Source organism: Thunnus albacares, chromosome 14 (assembly GCF_914725855.1).
Source record: "Thunnus albacares chromosome 14, fThuAlb1.1, whole genome shotgun sequence".
Taxonomy (NCBI): domain Eukaryota; kingdom Metazoa; phylum Chordata; class Actinopteri; order Scombriformes; family Scombridae; genus Thunnus; species Thunnus albacares.
Window position 1 is genome coordinate 23,822,501 of NC_058119.1, and position 21,823 is coordinate 23,844,323.

General features: G+C 39.5%; 1 long non-coding RNA gene across 1 annotated transcript in view; it reads right to left on the reverse strand.

Moving 5' to 3' along the window:
- LOC122997540 overlaps window positions 1-21,823 on the reverse strand; it is a 30,931-nt gene that overhangs the window by 6,533 nt on the left and 2,575 nt on the right. The window contains exons 2-3 of the long non-coding RNA XR_006407227.1: window positions 9,903-10,049; window positions 7,017-7,092 (exon numbers count right to left, since the gene is read on the reverse strand). This is a non-coding gene — a long non-coding RNA (uncharacterized LOC122997540). The remainder of the gene's footprint in view (window positions 1-7,016; window positions 7,093-9,902; window positions 10,050-21,823) is intronic.

A 21,823-nucleotide genomic window follows, 5' to 3' on the forward strand; every position in this document is an offset into this window, starting at 1 on the left:
TAGTTTGGTATTGTTACATTTGTTTAAGTAAAGCTATACTATAACTCTGAATCATGGATTTTTTTTTTCACTTTTTCTCACTGCCATTAAGTGTAGCTTCCCAGTCCAAACATATTCATCATGTAACTATTCCTACTGAAACTCTGGTATCATATGTAAGTGAATTGTTAATATACAATCATATAATCCACCTCCTCTGAAGTATTGAAGAAGTGATATTCCTATAAATCACATTTTCTCCTCTCATTTATTCAGCAGAAAATATTAGTGGAACCTGAATGAACAGGGATTTGTGGTCATGATGTAAGCATTGAGAAAACCGTTCTGGACTGTGTGTGTTAAAGAATGACCCTGTTGTCTTTTCAGGTGTGTGTAATATGTGTGTGTATGCAGCTCCAGGGGTTAACAGGGGAGTGGGTGGGACCACGGTCCTCCTGGGCAAGACCTATATACCCCCCCCACCCCCCACCCCATCACTGCAGGCTAGGGCCCTTGACCACATGTGTGTGTTTGTGTGTGTTTGTGTGCAACATCCACAGTTAGCACCAGACTTTTGTCAGATTTTCAGATTTTGTTATTACACTAAAAACAGCAGGAAACTGATAAGATTGCATGAGACATTCGTTTCCATATCTGCAACAGAAACAGCGGTTTCTTTGGGGTGAATACAATTAGTTCTTGTTGGTACTCCTAGATCAGGGCTAGGGAACGTCACAGATCAGCACACAGCGAAGTGATTTTTAGAACGTACAGTTTAGAAACACCACCGCCGTAGCAACAGAGATGGAGACAAAATAAAGAAATCACTTATCATGAATCATATACCTCACCAAGAAACAAACAAAAATCAATCAATCAAAGATGACTATACCAATCAAACAAGCCTCTGAAAACAAAAGAGGGCAGGCAGGTGGATCAAACCCCCCCATCTCTTTCCCTCTCATCACCTCGCACCAATCTGAATCTTGATTTGAATTGTTCGGCTGATGCGGAGAACCGAAAGCTTTGAAGCATCAGTCGCAAAGGGCTCCTTTACGCCACCAAGCCAAAGTGATGCCATATCACATTTGACACCCCAAAGCCTGAGAAATTGATCCCCTCGGTATGGCCATTGATCGGGTTGGGGTTTGAACACGCGCTCGGGCCGAGCGTGGATGGAAGGGTCAGGAACAAGATCTGTGCCTGGCTCAGTTCTTTTGTTATGGGAATCGATGGTCTCCCACCATGGGGGAGATTAGCCCAGTCGGGTCATGTGAGAAGCTCAGCGTGAGCTTACGTGATGTTATGTGTTTGTATATCTGTCTGTCTCCAATAAATTATTCTAATCTGTGTTTATGAGCATGTCTCGCCATCTTTTATTTTGTCTTTTATGCTGTGTTCTTGCTTTGCAGTCCTGTGAAAGCTAAATTTGGAATTTTAGGGTGAGAACAATATTGTGAAAAGAGATTCTTGTGGGGTTGAGGTAAAAGTGTGCATGCTTTTGTTTGTGTCAGTAACATTTTCTGGAAAAAGGTATGCACTTTCATTTTTCCTGAGGCAAAATAAAATCATTATTGTGCCATTCAGGTCAACCACAAGTTCATACACTGACACTTTAACTGTAACTGTACTGGCACTGTTTGCAGTTAAACAAAAGTTAAAAAAAACAGAGCATGATAGAGCATGTTGTCTAATAATATGCATGCATCTCTGAAACACAAAAGCCTGGTCATCCCAAAACAAAGATGTGTTTGTTGTGTTTCTGCATAAAATCCTTTTCTGAGGTATATTTTCCTCACTGACATCACTTAAAAGTTGCATGACATAAGTTGCCTTGTTGACTTCTGCTATGTAGTTGAAGATGTAATTCCAAACTTTATGTTTGGACTTATATGGGTGGGGGTGTTACATGCCAGTCAGGGGCACAGTGCTTTTGTGTGTTTATTTTCTTCCCTCTGTTTTTCTCTCTCTCTCTCTCTCTCCTGCCGCCCTTGTACTCTCTCCAGGTGCCATCAGCTCATTGGTTTTCATCTGTGTGCGTCAGTCATACAACTCATTTCGAATCAGCCAATCATCATCCAGAGCCCTCTACGAAAGAGCAGAACTCAAGAGTGAGGGCCTTTCAATTCCCTGCACTTGACCTATCTGTATGAGTTGTTGGTACACTGTCAGATGAAATTCAAAAAGCTGTGTGGTGGGAGGTTGAGGACGGTAGGTAAGTTGGGGTACGCCTTTACATTTTTGTTCACCTAGTAAATCTTGTTAGACACACTAGGTTTAATGGTTGGTGCCCCCACTGTAATGGTTTTTGGTGTCATTTTTGTCGATAAGCAAGTTTGGTATTTTGTTTGTTTGTTTTTGTTTTTAGATATAGTTATTTTTAAGGCCTAGTTTTGTTTTATTGATTTTTCTGTTACTTTGGCACAACCACTTTGTCCTGTCCTTATCTACATTTTGTGAACCTCCTGTGTATTTGTAAATATTGTAAATAGTTGAAAATTAATTCTAAGTTCATATACTCCTACTTTGACTGTTTCAATTTTTGATCGTCACGTTACTGTCTTCACTTTCCTTAGTTCCACCAAGGGGACGAAACAAAATCATAAAGATATAGCTGATAGTCATCTTCGAAACATACTTTTTTGATAGCGATCCCTTAAAGAAACAGTTAGGAAACATGTTTATTTGCTTTCTTACCAAGAGTTAGATGAGAAGATCAAAACCACTCTAATGTCTGCCCGTTAAATATGAATCTACAGCCAGCAGGCAGTTAGCTTAGCTTAGCTTAGCTTAGCGTGAAACCTAGAGACAAGGGGATCAAGCTGGCTTGGTTCTGTCCAAAAGTAAGAAAATCTGACTACCTGCACCACTACTGTTAACTATTACAGCTGATGAGATGAGTTTATTTTACATAAAAAGTATTTCCAAGTGCATAAAGAAAAAACTAAAATGAGAGGCAACACAGAACATTATAAGAGAAACAAAAGTTAAAGAATCCAAATGAAAAAGAATAAAAAGCAGCAGGAATGGAGGTTTTGGCAGGGCCAAAGCAGGCCACAAACAGACCAGTGCTAAAGGGCCCAGGACAAGTGTTGCCATGTCCCCCTGAAACCACCGAGGCCGCTGGGTAATGAATAAATAAACACCCCCTCCAACCATCTAGCCTCTTCCTCTTCCTGCTCTCCGCATTTGGCAGCAAACACACACACACACACACATATGCATACACACACAGAAACTGGCACATGCACATAAACAATACGCACAAATGCATACATGCATGATTGCCATCGGCCTGACAGCCCAAATACAGACTCTCAAACATGCAGGTATTATGCAGAAGAGTCTCTGTGATTATGTGTGCCTTTAGGTGTGAGAGCATGTGCCATTGTTCATCCATACATTCAGCTTTCCGCATGCCAGAATGTATTCCCTGCTTTGCCTACTGCATACTGTTCATGTATATTTGTTTTATTTGTCTATCCATATTCATTCAAGGCTGTGCGGAGACATTTGGCTAGCTAAGCCAAAGCTGGGCAACCTCAGTACATTCCCACACTCATGCCATGTATAACCCAACTGAGATATCACTCACACGCCAACATAGAGGCATGTGGCAACGCCATGTCAGAGCTTATGAAAACAAGAGAGAAGAAAGCTGCGAGACTCGGAGATGGTGCCGTGGCTCCCCATCTCTTGGCCTGACAGTCAGTGAAAATATTTTCAATTATTCAACTTGGCAGATTGAGAAGCCAAAGACGGAGCAAAGACCTTTTAACATGTAACTTGTTGTGACAACACTAAACGGCCCTCACCGCCGCCCGATGAAATATAGATATTTTGTTTTGTTTCCAGCAGGATTAATTTGTCATTACCAAGTTGTTGCTTAGGCCGCGAAGGCTGAGATACACTCCCGTTTAATGGCAAGAGGAAAGTGAAAGGAGGGTTGGCGAAGGAGGGACAGAGGCAGCAAGTCCCCTGAGGAATCCGAAAGCATGGCAGCGAGGCAATAAACACACAGACACACACACACAATTATCAATATGGGTTTTGAAGGCCTACATTAATATTCTTGCATTAAAACTTAAATTCTCTCTTTCTCTCTCCAGGTTTTTAAAATTTTATGACAAGTCTCACCAATACCATTTGTACCATTATACACACAAGTTTTCCAATAAAACCAGACTAATTGAATGGTTTTAGGTAAGATAGAGACTTAATACACCAAGGTGAGCCAGGTTTCATTACAGGTTTTACAAAATGCCAATCGAGAGGCCACTAAGTAAAATCATACTCTCTCGCCCATTATAATAACAACAGTAACAGGCCTTTTATTACATACTATAATGTTAATACCAGGGTCAGATATTAAGGGGTTCTGGGCCAAAACATTTTCTTAAAAGTTCACAAAAATGCCTGTGACATTAAATATTAGGGGTTAAACACATCTCTAAGAAGGATTTGACTTGAACTAAAGTCTTTTGCATTTGCCTACATCCACTGAGCTGTCAAGTTTTCACATGTAAATTAAATCATTATGTCACTCATGTACCATGCTAGGTGACATATTACAGAGTCTAAGCCCAGGTGCTGTGTTTGGATGAAGCGATCAGCACTCACCACATAATAATAATAATAATAATAATAATAATAATAATAATAATAATAATGATAAAGGAGAAGAAGAAGAATTTGGTGTATAAAAACCAATGCAGTGTAGGGAAAAACAAGAATAGAAAAAGTATTTTTAAAAGTAGATAAAAGATTAAAACTCAAGTAAAATCAGGGAAGGCTCCCTAATAAAAGTATGTTTTAAGAAAGGACTTAAAAGAGATCACTGAGTCAGCCAACCTGATTTCCTCAGGCATATCATTCGTCATCGTGGCCCTGACTGCAAACACTCTGTCCCCTTTAGTTTTCAGCCAGGACTCTGGAACAGACAAAAGACCTCTGACCGAGGATCTCAAAGTATGTACCGGCACGTAAGGTACTAAGACGTCAGAGATATAGCAGGGAGAGGGGCCATGAAGAGCCTTAAAAGTAATCAGTAAGATCTTAAAATTAATTCTAAAACATACTGGGAGCCAGTATAAAGAGGGTAAAACAGGAGTGATGTGATCATGACTCTTGGTTCTAGTTAAAAGCCTGGCAGCTGAGTTCTGTACAGTCTGGAGTCGATCAATAGATTTTTGGTTCAGGCAAGTAAAGAGGCTGTTGCTATAATCCAGGCGTGATGAGATCAAGGTGTGTAAAATAGATCGTATTTTTGAAATATTTCTAAGATGGTGAAAACATGATTGCACAAGCTTTGTGGTGTGCTGCTCAAAACCTAAATTACTATTAAACCAGATGCCACAATTCCTTGAAACAGGCTTGATATGATCCACTAGGGAACCAGCAGATGGATGAATTTGTTTTGTTTTGCTGTGTGCTGGGACCCAATGACAAGGATCTCTGTTTTGTTTGAGTTCAGCTGAATAAACATTTTTGACATCAGGTTTTGACATCACAAAGACATTGGTTAAGTGAACTCAGCATTCCAGGGTCTGTGGATCTAACAGGCAGGTACATCTGTGTATCATCAGCATAACAATGGAAAGAGACACTGTGTCTATGAACAATGTGCCAAAGGGGAAGCGTGTATAATGAAAATAAAATTGGCCCTAAAACCAACCCCTGAGGCATACCATACTTAACAGAGGAAAATGAAGGGACATAGTTGATCACAGAGACACAGATCCTCCTATTTGACAGGTAAGATGAAAACCATTCTAAAGCTGTACCAGATCTCTCCGCCCACTGCTGCGCTAAAGTCCAGGACTACAAGGACTGAGCACATGCCATCATCAGCAGCCATTAAAAGGTCGTTGGTAACCTTGCAGCCTGCAGTACAAGAGAATGCAGACTAAAAAAACCACTAAAACAGCAGAACAAGCTTACATTTCCCCACCCCCCTCAAAATGCACTTAGTATATGCACATGTACACACAACATCTACTTACCCTCCTCACACACATACACGCTTATTTCTTTCCATCAGACAGAAGATTACATAGCAACCTTGACCTGTCTGCCCATCGTAAATTACCACACAGCTTCCACTGGTATCTCATTCTGGTGTGTCATCAGCTCGCATCCACAACCGCCATTACACTACATCAGTGACTTACACTTATTACAACGAAATACAGGGTCCATTGTATGTATTACACCATGTTTTGCAATCTGATTTGTCCTTGCAGCTGGTATGTCATTCTGTTCTCTGAGACAGTGGACATTAGTCACCAGGAATTCCTTAATGTTAAAGCTGCACCGAGACATTTTTTTTATATGCACGGCTTCAAATGATAGCAATTGATACTTGTTTTTTATTGAAAATAAATGTAATAATATGATCTTTCTTCAATATAAATCCTATTGCATGTTCTAAATTAACTGCTGACAGAAAAAAAATGTTTAAAACACGGAAGAGAAAAAATATCTGAAGCATAATTGGGACAGATTCCTCTCATTTGCTGTTGACATTTGATTTGTATCTTTCAATGAGTCACAGCCACCATGTCTATACTGTAACTGATGTCATCTTAAAATGTCGTTGTATGCGTTTGGAAGCGCAGCAAGTGAAAATACTTCGACAAAGCATGCTCCTTTCATAAACCACAGTTACTTGTTCCAACTGTAGTGGGATAGTCAGCGAGATGGAAAACAGTTTCCAGGTCATGAAGGGAAAGGAGGAGATAATGAGAAAATAAGAGTGTAACGGGAGCCCCACTTTATGATGTAGGCTGATAAGAGTGGTGCATCTTAACAATAAATTGTTATCCCAAGCAGCTTTAACTGAACTTGGCAATTAAAGTGATTCAGATGATGATCATTAGACCCTGAGTACCAGCTACAATCCCTCATTCTCAAACATAAAGGGCTTGTAGGTACTGTACGGTGACAAAGCAGCTATGTACTCGTGTCATGTATACAAAACTGAAACGCTGAGCAGGAGCTTGATGCAAAAGACAAAACGATTAATGTGAAAAATATACCTGCAGGCTACATCGATGCTCTCTGATGGGTTTATTCATCAATGGTTTGACCTCCACTGCCTGGCCTTTATTAGGTCTGCAAAAGAGTCACAAATCCCCGTCAACATTCAATGATCAACACTTTCATCAATATGGGAATATCTGTTATTGTAAGTACGTGTCAAGTAAACAAAGTAGAGGGTCAAATTTCTAATAGAGAGACATGAGTCATGAGGTAAATGTTTGATTCACTTTAACCTTGAGTGATTATGGACGGCTAGTGTGTGTGTGGAGTAGATGCATGTGTCTCTCTGTCCTACACTTTATGCACTGACATTGACACTGATGACACCATCTTTTACTGCTTTGCACACACTCCTGCTAAGGCTTTTGCATATCTTCAGTATGCATTTGATAGAGTACAAGAACGGCTTTGTCAACTGCAACTCAAAACATGTTTTTTACTACTTCAAGAACAACAAGATCAGCATTATCCAAGAAAATTGTTACCAGAAATGGTCAACAAATTGAGTTGGTATCTACTTTTAAATATTTACGGTTTTTTAATTGATGACCACTTGTCTTTTAAGGCGCATATCCAGTTTGTTGCAAAAAAGTTGAAGCTTTTACTAGGATTTTACTGTGGAAACAAGACTTGTTTTTCTTTTTGTGTGAAACAGAAATTGGTGGAATCTACCCTTCTACCTGTCATTGATTATGGTGATGTGTTGTACATGAATGCCTCTGCTCACTGTCCTCACATGCTGGATAGCGTGTATCATCAGGGTCTGCCATTCATTACAAACTGTGGATCTCTTACTCACCATAGCGTGTTATAGACAAAGGTGAATTTGCATGCTTTATGCGCACGCCAACTCAGTCATTGGTATGTTTTTACTTACAAAACCATTCTTGGCAAAATTCCTACTTACTTATCTTGTCTTTTAAACTTGAAATATGGAAATTACAATCTTACTTCTCAGGACATTTTGCAATTTGTTGTTCCAAAAGTCCAAACTGAACTGGGAAAGAGCTTTTAGCTTTTCTGCACCTACTGCATGGAACAATCAGACTGGTCTTAAACTTCAAGACATTGTAACCCTGAACGATTTTAAAAGTCTATTGAGTCCAGGTTGTCTGTGATCAAATGTTTTATTTGATCACTTTAATGTTACTCAGATCTATGTGCTTTTATGTTAATTTATTGTCGAAACTCTGCGTCGCTGCTATTCTTGGCCAGGTATCCCTTGTAAAAGAGATCTTTGATCTCAATGGGACAAACCTGGTTAAATAAAGGCCAAATAAAATTTTAAAAATATGCGGATGCAAACCAGTGTCTGACTGTTTATATGGATTCATACAGACAGAAAAGTATGTGTGTGTGTGTGTATATATATATATATATATATATATATATATATATATATATATATATATATATATATGTGTGTGTGTGTGTGTGTGTGTGTGTCTGTGTGATCGTGTTGTCTCTGCTCTCCATGCTGCTCTGCTCCCACAGTGCCCCTGGGACCCATCTGCCTCCCTGTTATTAATTCATCAGGCTTAACCATGCAGCGCTTTATGACTCTGTTTGGACTGATGAACTATCACACACCCTATCTCTCTCTCACTCTCTCAGAACAGGGTATTGAAAAACAATATCTGTCACTGGATGCTGAACCTATACTTGCATCTTGATATGTCTGTTGTATTGTCTGGTGTACATCTTGCCTCGTGGCCTGCTGTCTCTATACTGAGAGTCAATATTGTGTGTGTGAGTGTAGTATGAGCTCCGTCTCTGCATTGCTGCCACCAGGACAAATTTCTGCACATTTATGGTTCTTGGTCAATTCCCAAACCATTTTCCATCTTAGTGTCAATTTTAGAGTGTCAAAACATATCCTAAAGTTGCCTGGTAATTCCGCAAGTTCTCTCAAAATCACTAAATCACTCAAAAATGATTAAACTGAATAAACACAGACGAAATAGAATATCTTATTACTCTTTAGAGGCCCTAAGAGGGCCAGAAATAATTTCTGAGAAGGCCACTGATCTCCAGGATTCAATTCATTTTACTCCAACTTTGTCCGTGTACCTAATTCCCTTCATGGAAACTATTTTGGCTGAAAAAACGGCAGATTGTGGCCATGTTCAAAATAAACCCTTTTAAAAGGAAGAAATCTAAACATTGCATTGAAAGATAATCTAAGAATCAATCAATGCCCTTCACGTGAATATGTCTTGATTGCCATGTCTAAACCTATTCCCATCAAAGACACAGAGAAGAGATCTGAGATTGCGGTACATCAAAAGAGTTTATCTAGCTAGTATTATGTGGCTGTAAATAGCTGCAGCAAAGATACAAGAAACACTGGCTGAGTGCTGAGAAAGTAGAAGTGGAAGGAAAGAAAGAAAGAAAAGAGAAAGAAAGTAAAAAATAAAACAGAGAAAAGTCTTTACTGCCTGTTCCCGGAGACAATAAATTCTTCAAAGACACAGAAGTCAACCAACAAAACAAAATAACCACACAGTTTTATTTACAAATGGATAGTAAAAATGTATAAAAAATGTAGTGGTTTTGCATCTTTGCAGCTAAACAAGTTTGGTCTTGTAGTTTCTCTGAGTTAGAGGTTAATATAAGTTGTGATCGGTATCATAATCTTTCCTCTCAATCCCACTGTTGATTATCTAATAACACCTAAATGCCATAAGCATCCTCTGAAATTGAACCAGATATAGACCAGACCAGATTGTGTCTATTCCATAGAAATATAATAATGTGTTTAATTTTGCTGAATTAATGTAAAAACTCTGATACTGTGATTAGTTTTAACCTATTTTGAAAAGATTTCTGTCATTCAGAAAAGGTGAGGAACCTTCATATCACAAATTCAAAGGTTGGCGTACTTGATGGAAGCAGCTTTCCCCTCTACTCCGTCCCTCAGAGGGCAACACGAAACTTGAGGACATCCAGGGGGAGTTCTTGTTGGCTCACCGGTGTCTTAGCACTGGGGTTATACTCCCCCCCAGTGGACATACTGTGAACTCAATTCTCTGCAATGGAGAGTAGAAGACCGTCACCATCATGGTCGATATGCATTAAGTTTAGAGCATTTTTCAGTCTCATGTTACGAGCTGTGTGATCAGAGGAGTAAGGATTGTTAACACTGGACCAGGAACAGTTTCAGAGTTTTGCTCAAGCAGCATTAGCGGCAACCGCAGTGATTATCTGAGACCATGTGTTCATCATGAAGCTAAAACTTTCTCTAACCCTAACCCTGTTCTTATTCACAATGTCTGACACATATTCGGATCTCTCAGCATTTATTAGGTCAGGTCATGGGTGAAAATGCAGGAATTACTTGCTTCCCATTCAGCTTATTTCCCATGCAAGCATACAAACACACATCGTCAACCTCAGAGGGAATACAGACATCAGTGACATCGATGACAAAAAAATCTGAAATTACAAATAAATATATTTAAACAAATACACTGTATTTCTGCAACCTACCAACACACACACACACACACACACACACCTCAGTCAAATATGCCCTCGGTATTGTAAGTGTTGACAATACTCTTGTTTGCTTCTTGGAGCTCTAACATATTTCCCGCCTCAGGGCCTCTACGGAACGAAACAATTGACAATGTTTGAAAATGGCGCAGACAACGTGATTACAGATATGACAGTATGCCAGTTGTCACTTCAAGGGAAAGTCTGGAAAAAGACAGAGATGTGAATGTGAAAGAGAGGCAGAAAGTCATTGAGAGAAAACATTAAGAAGAGAAGCTCTCTATGGAGCAGAGGAGTGAGAATAGTTGACAAGAGATGGAGAATAGTGATAGGTCATGTTTTAAATGGAAGTGTAAGAGGTTAAATAAAGGATGAGACAAGACGCAAGTGATATGACTGGTATTTGGAACAGGTGTGAAAAACAGTGCATCTCTTCCAATGAAGATCACTGTCAATTAATGGGAAAACTTTTATTTCCTCTGAATCATGTGAAATTGACTGGCTGAAATTTAAGATAAATGACATAGTTGAACAACACATGGATAGGCACTGAGGAAGAGGAGGAATGGGAGGGGGGAAATCTCAACAGCAAGCACCACACCAATAAAGCACAATACATAACCGTTACCTGAGGTGTGAAATTAAATCTTGTAATCTTGTATCTATCCTAATTCCCCTTCGACCTCCACTTCTTCTCTGTTCAGTGACGGTGGAACACGGTCTGTGGATCTTGTCCCCCATCTCTTACATTGGGATCTCTTTATGGACAGTGGACAGTCAGAGATTACAGCGACCAAAAACTGTTTGGGCATGTGAGTATAGTTTTAAGATAGACAGACTGTGATTGCAGAACTTTAGGATACTACTGACTCAACCTGCCTTTCCAAAAGTAGCTGAATACATTAAAAAATCGACTTAAGTGAAAGCAGAAATACTTATTAATATAGTGTTCATAATATAATGTGTAATTGCAATTAATTACTCTCCACATTCTCTATTAAATTTCTTTCAGCTCCAAACATACAGGCATTTCAGAGTGACTTCATCAATTCAACCTTTATGGAAGACGTCTTTGTAGCTGCCTACATGTAAAAAAAAACACAGTACAATCAATACATAGTAAACTAAATACAATTAGCTGACCATATATATAAATCTTTCCTAGGATTACAGAAAAAAAGATATTTTCAGAGCCTTCCTTGAAGCATCTTTCTCGTATATTTGTTAACTCTCATTATTTCTCAGTAGCTTATAATGTGATAAAAAAAAAAGTATCCAAAAGTACACTAGCACAACCAGAATTATTTATTTCTGAGTACAGTAGCTACAGACACCTGGCACAAAGATGGAACAGGTACTTCAGCGGCTAATAGAAGCGTTCAGACATTTTCTCTTTTTCAAAGAAACAAATACCTTTTATCTCCTCGGGTAAACTGCTGCTATCTCTCCATTTCCTGCCCCAAGCAACCTCACTTAGTGTCTTTCCCTCCAGGGAGCTTTTTCTTGGCAAACAGGGCTGTTTATTTTACTAAAACGGGCCTTCAATTCAGCTGGTTTGTCTAATTAAAATGTTGCAAAAGCATTGTGGAGTAGGCATTTTATTTAACAGCTAATTGTGCTGACGCTAGGGACTGGGATATTTTATGCATACACTTTCCAGGATCTTGGGGAAAGAACGCAATTCTACACACACACACACACACACACACACACACACACACACACACACACACACACACACACACACACACACACACACACACACACAGGAGATCAGTTTCTCGTTCATTGGTGGGATGAATTTTAAACAGTCAGGAGTATCGAGTTAATCAGTGAGAATTCTGTGGGGGAATATCAGGTTGCCTTTTAACACAGGAGGATGCATGTATGATTAACGTGCCGCTCCCCATTGGACTGAACAGAATAATTGTCTTGTTTAACAGGTGTTTTTAATCTAGGCACAGGAATTAACAATCCTTGTTTGTAGGGGCGCTCGGGGGTCGTCATGTTTGAGATGTAATGACTTGCCGTATTTCTTGTCAACAGCTCATGTCATCCTAATTGAGTGTTTCAAGTCCACGAGTTTAGAAAGGAGAAGATGTATCTACGAAAAATCATTGTCGGTGTTGTTAAGGCTGGACTGGTAAGAACCGACACACCTCTAGTGGACATTACCACACTCAGTGTTAACTAGCACCCCTAAAATTGGTAAACTGTGCGCTGTTACACACTACTAATTGAGGGCAATGCTCTCCTGGAAGTAAAACTACAGACTGATGTGATGACTGGAGCAGCCAGGGGTTGAAGGCCCCTCAGTGGTGATAATGATCCCACACAAATGTATCTGTCTAGTTTGTAGATCAAACCAGCGACAGTTACAAGCTAGCTTCTCTGAGCGAAAGACCAAGACTGCCTCTACAATACGGAGGTGGGTTTACCCTACTATACATACCTGGCCACCAAGATGTTCAAACCCAACGTAGAGTGAACATTTGCCTTGCTTTGTTCAAGGAAATTTGACTGCTCCCTATTTTTGCAGTCCATACCAGCCAGACTGATTTTAAAACATATCAGGAACTCTGGGTCTTCCTGTTATTTTCCTATAGATCCTCCCCTTTTACGTCTCGTTTGTATGTTCCTCTAATTTACACACTTTAATCTCAATCTGACACATCTTCATCCTAATCTGTGCTACTTGGACTGAAACTGTGGTCAGAAATGTGTTTTTTTGCACATGTAACCACACCCAACCATGATGTCACAGGGTCCTGGAGTACACCTGTACAGCAGTAAACCACTGGAGGCCAGCAAAAACAACACTGTTATGTGGTGTTAAGTCACTCTTTAAGGCTCTTTCAGAATGGAAAATGAAAACTGTAGCAGCTGCAATTGGGCATGTATAGACAGGTATCACCATAACTGTACAGCTGCAAGCACATCAGCTTGCTCTGCATCCTCCAAAAAGGAGCAAAAGTTTGACACGGTCAAACCTCACTAGTTACGGTGATGGAAAAAGTAAACTTTCAATGAAATGACTGGCAGCAACTTTCTGCTTCCACAGATAGAAAGGCTATAAAAAGGTCAGGAAAAAAATGTTTGATTAATCTGCCAATTCTTTCCTTAATTAATCAATTCAATGTTTAGTTTATAAAATATCCTTCGGTCCAACATGAAGCTTTGCATATTTTGTCCAACCAATAGTCCAAAACCCCCAAAATATTCAATTTACAATGATATAAAAAAAACAAAGAAAAGCAGGAAATCCTCACACTGGAGAAGCTGGAACAAGAGAATGTTGCTGATTAATTGATTAGTCGATTGACAGAAAATTAATTAAATACTTATTGCAGGGTTATTGTAATAAATAACTTTATAAGGTGTTACTGTTAGTTTGATTCCTCTCAGTAGATGTGATGCCACAGGGAATTACATTTATCAGATTTCATATTTTCTACTCCCTGTTCTTCCTGTCATTCTGGCTACCAGAAAAATAAGGAAAAATCACCTTACTTGAGTGTTATCAATAAAAACTACCAGCAGGATTTTTTTCTCTAATGAGGTGTTAAAACAGTTGGGTTGTGGTCTTCCTTGGTTTAGGATGGTTTGGAGAAGGATAGTGTGAATTTGGTGCAGTCATCGTAGCAATGAGGAAGAGGAGGGGGGGGTCCTAAGTGAGAATAAAAGCCTAGCTTGTATTACCTTTTCACACGTCAGCCTGCCCTGAAGCTGACAGGTTGCTAAAGTAAAGGTATTTTAACATCCAATTTCAACAGTTTTGTGGCACAATTGTGCGAAACTAGGGGTGAAAATGAAAATGGAGAGAGAGAGAGAAAAAGGGACCTAAACTTGTGAATGGATGAAGAGTTTCTTTTTTTTTTTTTTATTGGTCATTTCTTTTCTCCTGGAAGGAAGAAAAAAAATCCCTGACACACACATCAATACCTTTAACCAGGTGTAGGTCTCCCTATTGTCATTTCTCACCTATGCTGAAAAGAAAAAGTAGTAGTTTTAAAAGTGCTAGATGGTCATTGGTCCGAGAGATTTTTGAAAGATGATTATGGGAATGACCAAAGGGATGAAAACACCAGGAAAAACTTTTTGAAGCTACATTTAAGCCAATTTATCCTGATGTGAAACTGTCATATATGTCTAATAAAGTAAATACTGTTTGTTCTGTCACGGTCACATGGTCATCATTGATTGGTTGGTTGTCGGCTGCTTTTTTCCAGTGAAAAAGCTCTGATAAACCCGCTGTACACCACCTCCCCACCACCGAACAGCAGACAGACGAAATTAGCAACCAGTTAGTGAAGATAAAGGAGCATGTAGCTGCTAAAAAAAAACAGATATTTCTCTCAGGAGTTGGTGGAGAGCAAACCAGAGATAAATATTGGACTAACGGCCACTAACACTCCAAATTAATGTCAATGTAGACCCCAAATGTTTCCTAACATGTTGCCACAACAACTTTATATGCCAGTGTTACTTAGTGGTTAAAAAAAAAAAAAGGTTCAAACAAACTTGCCCATCCAACAGACATCAGAGCAGCTCATAACGGGTTCATCTCCACAGTTGTCCTGATTTGTGGAGAGACAGGAGTAAGACGTAACAATGACTGTTACATATTATGGCTGAAGGTCCTTTTCATTTGTTTATAATTCTCTTAATTCCTAAAAGAAAGATCAGTGAAATACAGTGCAGAAACGCAACAACAATGACTGACTTACTTGACATAAAGTTTATGCCAAAATAAATAGAAGAAAACTACCGGGAAAGGCTATTTACTCTCTGACATTAACGTTTAAAAAAATACTTCAGCAAGATTTTGGATCATCTTTATGGACCAGAACTGATCACAAAAAGCTGATTAGACAATTAAGAGCATCACTTTATTATCTCTGTGGAGATATTTCTGCTATTGTACGTTTCATATCTAATACTCAAGCAGTCATTTAAAATACATACACTATCTCCGTTCTGCTATTTAGAATAAAATAAATCATAGTGTCCATACCAGATCGAAGCTAAACTTTGAGCTGCTCTTCAAAGCCCTCCTCCCCTGCCAGTGAGCCGGGTAGCATCCTATCCTATTTAGAGAGGGGTTAGCCAGGATTAAAGGGTGTTTCTGTCGCTCTTATCTAGTGTTTGAGCACTTGATCACGGAGGCATGCCCTAATCCGAACATCGATGCGGTTCCATCAACACGCTCTCCTGGAGCAGCTCGCCAACAAAGGGGCTGTTGGGGCTTGTTTAGATGGGGCCACACACACAACCCCCCCCACCCACACCCCCACCCGCTGACACCCGACATACACGCATGCATAGAAACACACAGATCCCTTTTTAAGGAACAGTGTTTCTGCTGTTGCTCGCTTTGATAGTTGATGCCAAACATCTAATCTCATAAACTTCTGCTTGTTCTCTGCTGACGGACTCAAACTTAAGATCTGTGAAGCGTTTGTGTGTGTGTGTGTGTGTGTGTGTGTGTGTGTGTGTGTGTGTGTTTGTACATGCAGGTCCGTGTGTCAGACTGGGTTTGTTTGGAAATCTAAGTGGGAGATTAAGTCAGGTTGGTTGATCACCAGTGGATTTGTTTACTGCAAGCTTTAGACAGAGATGATAAGCTGTTTATGTCAGATCTGTCATGAATAATTGCAAATGTTTGGGCCTTCTGATGTGTGTTACATGATAGCCTACATGTGATGATGCTTTCCATCAGTGTAGATAAGCAATCAGCAATTGTTTATCATTTTTGAAAACTGCTTTAATACCGTTTGGGCCCTTAAGATTGACAGTGCAGCAACATGCAAAACCATTTGAATAAAAATTTTTTCAATGACAAGATCTCCTTAAGTGTTTGTTTATATTGTTATCACGATGCAAATATTATGAGTACACATATTTTCAACCCTGTGTCTGCCTCCATTTGATTCGATAAACCATGATGGGGGGAAAAAAATGTATTGTAACCTCTCCTGAACTCCAAAAGTGCATGATTTAGGGCAAGGGATTCAAGACTAGGATTATCAGGATAGGAAAGTTGGAAGAAATATGGAAGACTTTCTTCTAATTGTGGCTTTTTTCTGGTGACTTAATGGATAAATTTTACCTCTTCAGGCTTCTAAAAATTATTCAAATAAAACAAACTGAGAAGGGAATGACATTTTGGTTGAATTGTCGACACAGCGTTATTTTAGGGGGGGCTGAAGCCAAAAAGGTTGGGAACCAGTGAGCTGGACTAAGGAAGAAATTGAGCCAAATGTGGTTAACAACAGAACTTGAGAGTTTAATAGTAAAATCTGGATGTTTCATTAAGATCAACCAATTGTGCTCTTGAATTTAATTTAAAAAATGAAATATAGGTGTATTTTGAGTCTGTCTATCTGTGCTGTGTATAAGTGTGTCTGAAAACAAGGCAGAGATAGACAGACTGTGTATGATCAAATGTGGAAAAAATGACCATTTGCCTCCCTTGTGGGCCTGCTGGCTATTTGACAGGACTGTATATCATACTCTTGGATGAGTTGTAATTGCAAGTGACTGCTCTGTGTTTCTCAGAAGTGGTTGTGTGTATGTGCGTCTGTGTGGTGGTGGCGGGGCGGGTGGGGTGGGGGGTGATGGTGGGGCGGGTGGGTGGGTGGGGGGTGGGGGGGGGGGGTCAGTGGTGTTTTTGTAAAAATAAAAGGAGAAGTGTTGCGCTTGCTGTGGATTCTTTAGGAAATTGCTGTCGCACACGCAGGGGCTGGAGCCGGGGCCTGGCGACGGAGACAGAGTCTGGCTCCCAGAACCATTACTACGCCTGCTGGAGCCATGGAGGCCAAGCTGTGTGTGAGTGTGAGTGTGTATTTTGATAGTACTGCTAGCTTTTGGGGGTCAAGCAAGACGTGTTTGGTATACATATGAGTATGATATGACGTACTTGTGTTAGTATTTTGATGTTGTGTCAATATCATATTTGACAATAAAGCTGATGTATTGCTCACTAGATTGTCAAGTGTGTGTGGTTGTTTAAAGTTATATTTACACTAACGTAACAAAATCAATTCACAATGATATATTTGTGTTTAAAATTCAACACATGGCTCTTGTATGTTATGGTGTGCTTGTGTCTTTATTTTGATTACACAGGAAGGATTAATATTGAACATTGGAGTGTATGTACTTGTGAGTACTGTATGTGTGTGTGTGTGTGTGTGTGTGTGTGTGTGTGTGTGTGTGTTTAGACATCACTAAAAAGGTCCTAGTTGAGAAGGTATAGCTATAAATCTCGGCGATGTGAACAGTAAACCGGAGTCTCCACTCTGGAGAAACCCACAGACTAAACACTGATGACCCCAACGCTGACCTCACACTCACACACACACACACACACACACACACACACACACAAACACACACACGCACCTTCCAAAATGACGCATATAAGCATTTTCTGACCCGCTGTCCCAATAGTTTGGTTTAAGCAAACATATCCTGGTTAAAGGTACAGCAAGAGATGATTATTTTCATTATCAGTTAATCTGCCGGTTATTTATCTATTGACTGATCATTTTGTTTATAAAACATCAGAAAATAGTAAAAAAAAAAAATGCCCATCACCTATCCTAGAGCTCAAGCAGTGTTTCCTTAGATTTCAACAGGGCGCAGTGCTGCTGCTTAATGATGAACGCCACTGCTGAAATTTCATTTGTACATAATAACCATGACAAACGCAAACCATGTACACCTTCTCCACTTCCAGCAGCTGACTGGAGCTAGTGGGGAGAGAATGGGAACTGGCATCATGTATGGTCACACAGCAGCCTCTGCTCTCCGTCCTCTGCTCTCTGTCTAGTGTTGTGTTGTTCGCCAACAATTTGTTCAAAAGAACGAATCCTTTGGGTGAACGAACAGAACTGAATCACTTCCTGAAACGCTCGACCACAGTGCGCTCGTTAAGCTAATAGTGAAGTTCTATAAACAAGTTAAAATGAAAGCTGTGTGTAGTAGGGCTATTTTCCTGTGTGGTGTCATACAGCTTCACTATGTGTGTTGAGACTGCACTGTGTCAGACCAGGCTCTAGATTTGAGGTTGCTCTGCTCGTTTGATCCCTTCACTGACTCACGTCTGTGGTTATCTGGCTGATGAGTCCTCAGATTTGTTGTTGTTGTAGAGTAAGTCAGCTGCTTTTTACAAACTTGGCAAACAGCCTGATCTTTTGCTGTTAATATTGCCACCTACGGCGTTGCACCAAAGTGCTTCCACACACTCATCAGCACAGCTTTATTCGCTAGTGTCCGCCTCCATTAGCTTGGTTTACTGATATGTCAAAGAGCGATAGGTCAAGCTGATGGTGAATTTTAAGGACACTCTCTGCTGGATCACAAGCAAAACTACTTCAAACGGTCTGTTGCATTTATAGACTGCAAATTCTGAATTGGAACAGGTCATTACTGTTTGAATATTTCATTTTTCTCCACATTCGAACAAAAGTTTGAATCTCGAATAAAAATGTGACAGCCCTAGTATGTGGCTGCTGTAAATGTTTAGCTAAGTTTGCCAAATATACTAAAAACTAGTAAAATTCCTGTTAACTTAGCTACTGGCTGAGACGGCAGCTCCCCTCTCTCTACCAGCTGTACCTGCAGCAGTAAATCACATCAGCAGCACAGGGAGGAGGACAGAGGACAGGAAAGGACTGACAGTGACTGATGTCTGTGTTCTTCATTCTTTCTAAACCTCACTCAGTATTTTGATGTCAGGAATATTATTTATTTTACTGACATTTTAGATTTGTTTCCAGTGAGATATTATTGAGGTTATATAGTGATTTTGCTGTTGTAAACATTACTGTTGCTGCTCTAGAAACAATATTTAGTTGTATTTAAAATATAAATCAATTCTAATCCTGCTCTCAATTAGGATTACTTCAGGACATAGTGCTAACGTCATCAGTGAGCATATTTCTTTCACTTTTCTTCTTGCCAATGTCTGTGTCTACTGTGACAAACTACAACCTGTTGTTTTTTAATAAATATTGTAATGATAATAGTCCAAAAGGATGTGAAAATGCATCGTTTTTAGTCCAATAACATCAAATTTTGTTGGGGGAGAACCTCGACTGTGCTGTGACATTTAATTTTTTGACATTTATTACAATGACACTTATCTGAACCTTCTGGTGTCAAATGCTCCTGTAAATTAACACACACACATGATTCTGTGGACATGGATAAACATATCTGGAACAATTTTAAGGTAGTTTTAGGTTATTCCACTGCCAGTGTGTGCAAATACAGGTCCTGGCATTGAGGGCTCTGTGCGCACACAACAGCACTACTGCTGAAAAAAATCCTCACACCGGCTCAAGGTAATGTCTTCAAATTGCACAACACACACAAACTGGCACTTTTAATGACATGAAATCTTCTTAAGCGGAAAAATTAAAATACTAAAAACACAAGCACCCCACTCATGTCCTATGTGGCATCCAAAAGCTTTCAGTACTATCAAAATGCACACCCACTCTCACATGTATATACTGTACAGTGCATACCGCCCATGTTAAATACACACAATCACACCAGAAATTTTGAATGATCGAAAATCAAAAGATATTAAATTTACTGTAATCCAGCCAGAAAATCCTCACATGGAACCAAGCTGTGACCATTAAAATGAATAAACAACTAATCAATTATCAAAACATTTGCTGATTAATTCTCTGTCAATCTATTGACTAAATGGCAAACTTGGCTTTTGACAAGCCACCAATGGAGGAACACTCAGGCAGCTAGCGTGATGAAAACAAACATTATAGCATAGAGTGTAAACTAACACAGTACATCTACTCAAGTACAGTTTACATACTGAATTATAATTTTGACATATCGGCACACTTTGTGATTCCTTATACTTTTGAACCACCACATTTCTGAGGAAAAGCATCACTCCCTTAAAATATTTTAACCAGGTGAAAGAAAACATTTTGCACATAGAGTATGTCTGAAATGTTTGTGTTAAAATCATCTGGCTTTTCTTAGCACATTCATGGATAATAGACAAATTACACCCACTCTGTCTCTGTAGTGTTTTGTTATGTCTGCTGTCAGATGGAGCTTGTTTGCTTAGAGACGATGGGGTGTAAATAACAAAGAAAGGGACTGTTCAAAGGCAGAAAAAGACAGCGAAAACCACACAATATTTTTTTGGTATATGGTGAATTAATCCAGAGTGAAATGTTAGCATATTATAATAAACCATTGGTAAGTTCATTTTCAGGATATTCAGAGGTGAACACCAGAAAAATGCACCCTGTTGCCAAGAGGATGTTTTATGTGATGGGAAGTAGGGCTGCAACTAAATATTATTTTCATTATCAACTTATCTGCCAATTATTATCTCAATTAATCAGTTGACCATCTATTAAAATGTCAGAAATTGTGAAAAATGTCCATTAAAGTTTCATAAAACCCCAGTTGGAGTCTAAAAAGTAGCTTCTTTCATCCAATCCAAGAGTCTAAAACCCCAAAATGATAAAGATAAACAGCCAATCCTCACAACTGAGAAGCTGGTACTTGGAAATGTCTGGTATTTTTGCTTGAAAAATGACCAAGAAATTATAATTTTAGGCAACTGACAGATTGATTAATAAACCAATTGTTTCGGCTTCAGATCGTCCAGTAATCTACTGGTATTTGTTGGAATTTTTCTGTATTGGCAGACTAGTAAGCCTTAAAAGTTTAACATTTACCAAGAAGTTCGTTTTTTGTTGGATACTATGAAATATGTTTTAGTTACAATATATCAAAAGAGGGAAGTTTCTGAGATGAAATGTGACATTTTCAAAATCTGCAATTTATCACAATAATGATTTTTTTCTTAGAAACAAAAGGAACTCCATCATATCATCTTTAATTCTACCATTTTCATCTGGAAAGATGTGAGCCGTATAGTGAGTCTCTGTCTCCCTCTGTTGGAGTTGTGGTGGTGATGCTGGGAAGCAGAGCGGGAGTTTGACCAGACTGCTAACCCACGGCCCAGTGACTTCCATTTGCCCTCAAAACCCCACAAGAACTGTTAGGTCGACCTTTGACCTGATACCACACACTGGGGCAACCTCATTTATCACCTGGATGTGGAGTGTTGTGAAAGGGGGTGGAGGGAGGAAGAAGGGGGGTTGGAGGGGTATGTGTATGTTGGTGGGGTCATTAGTGTGTTGTGTTGGTTTTTAACAGGGAGTGTGGGTACAGAGGCTTGCTTTGGGGGTGTAAGCACTCTTGAAGGGAAAGGAGGCTTTTATGCACGTGTACAAAAGTTACAGACAGA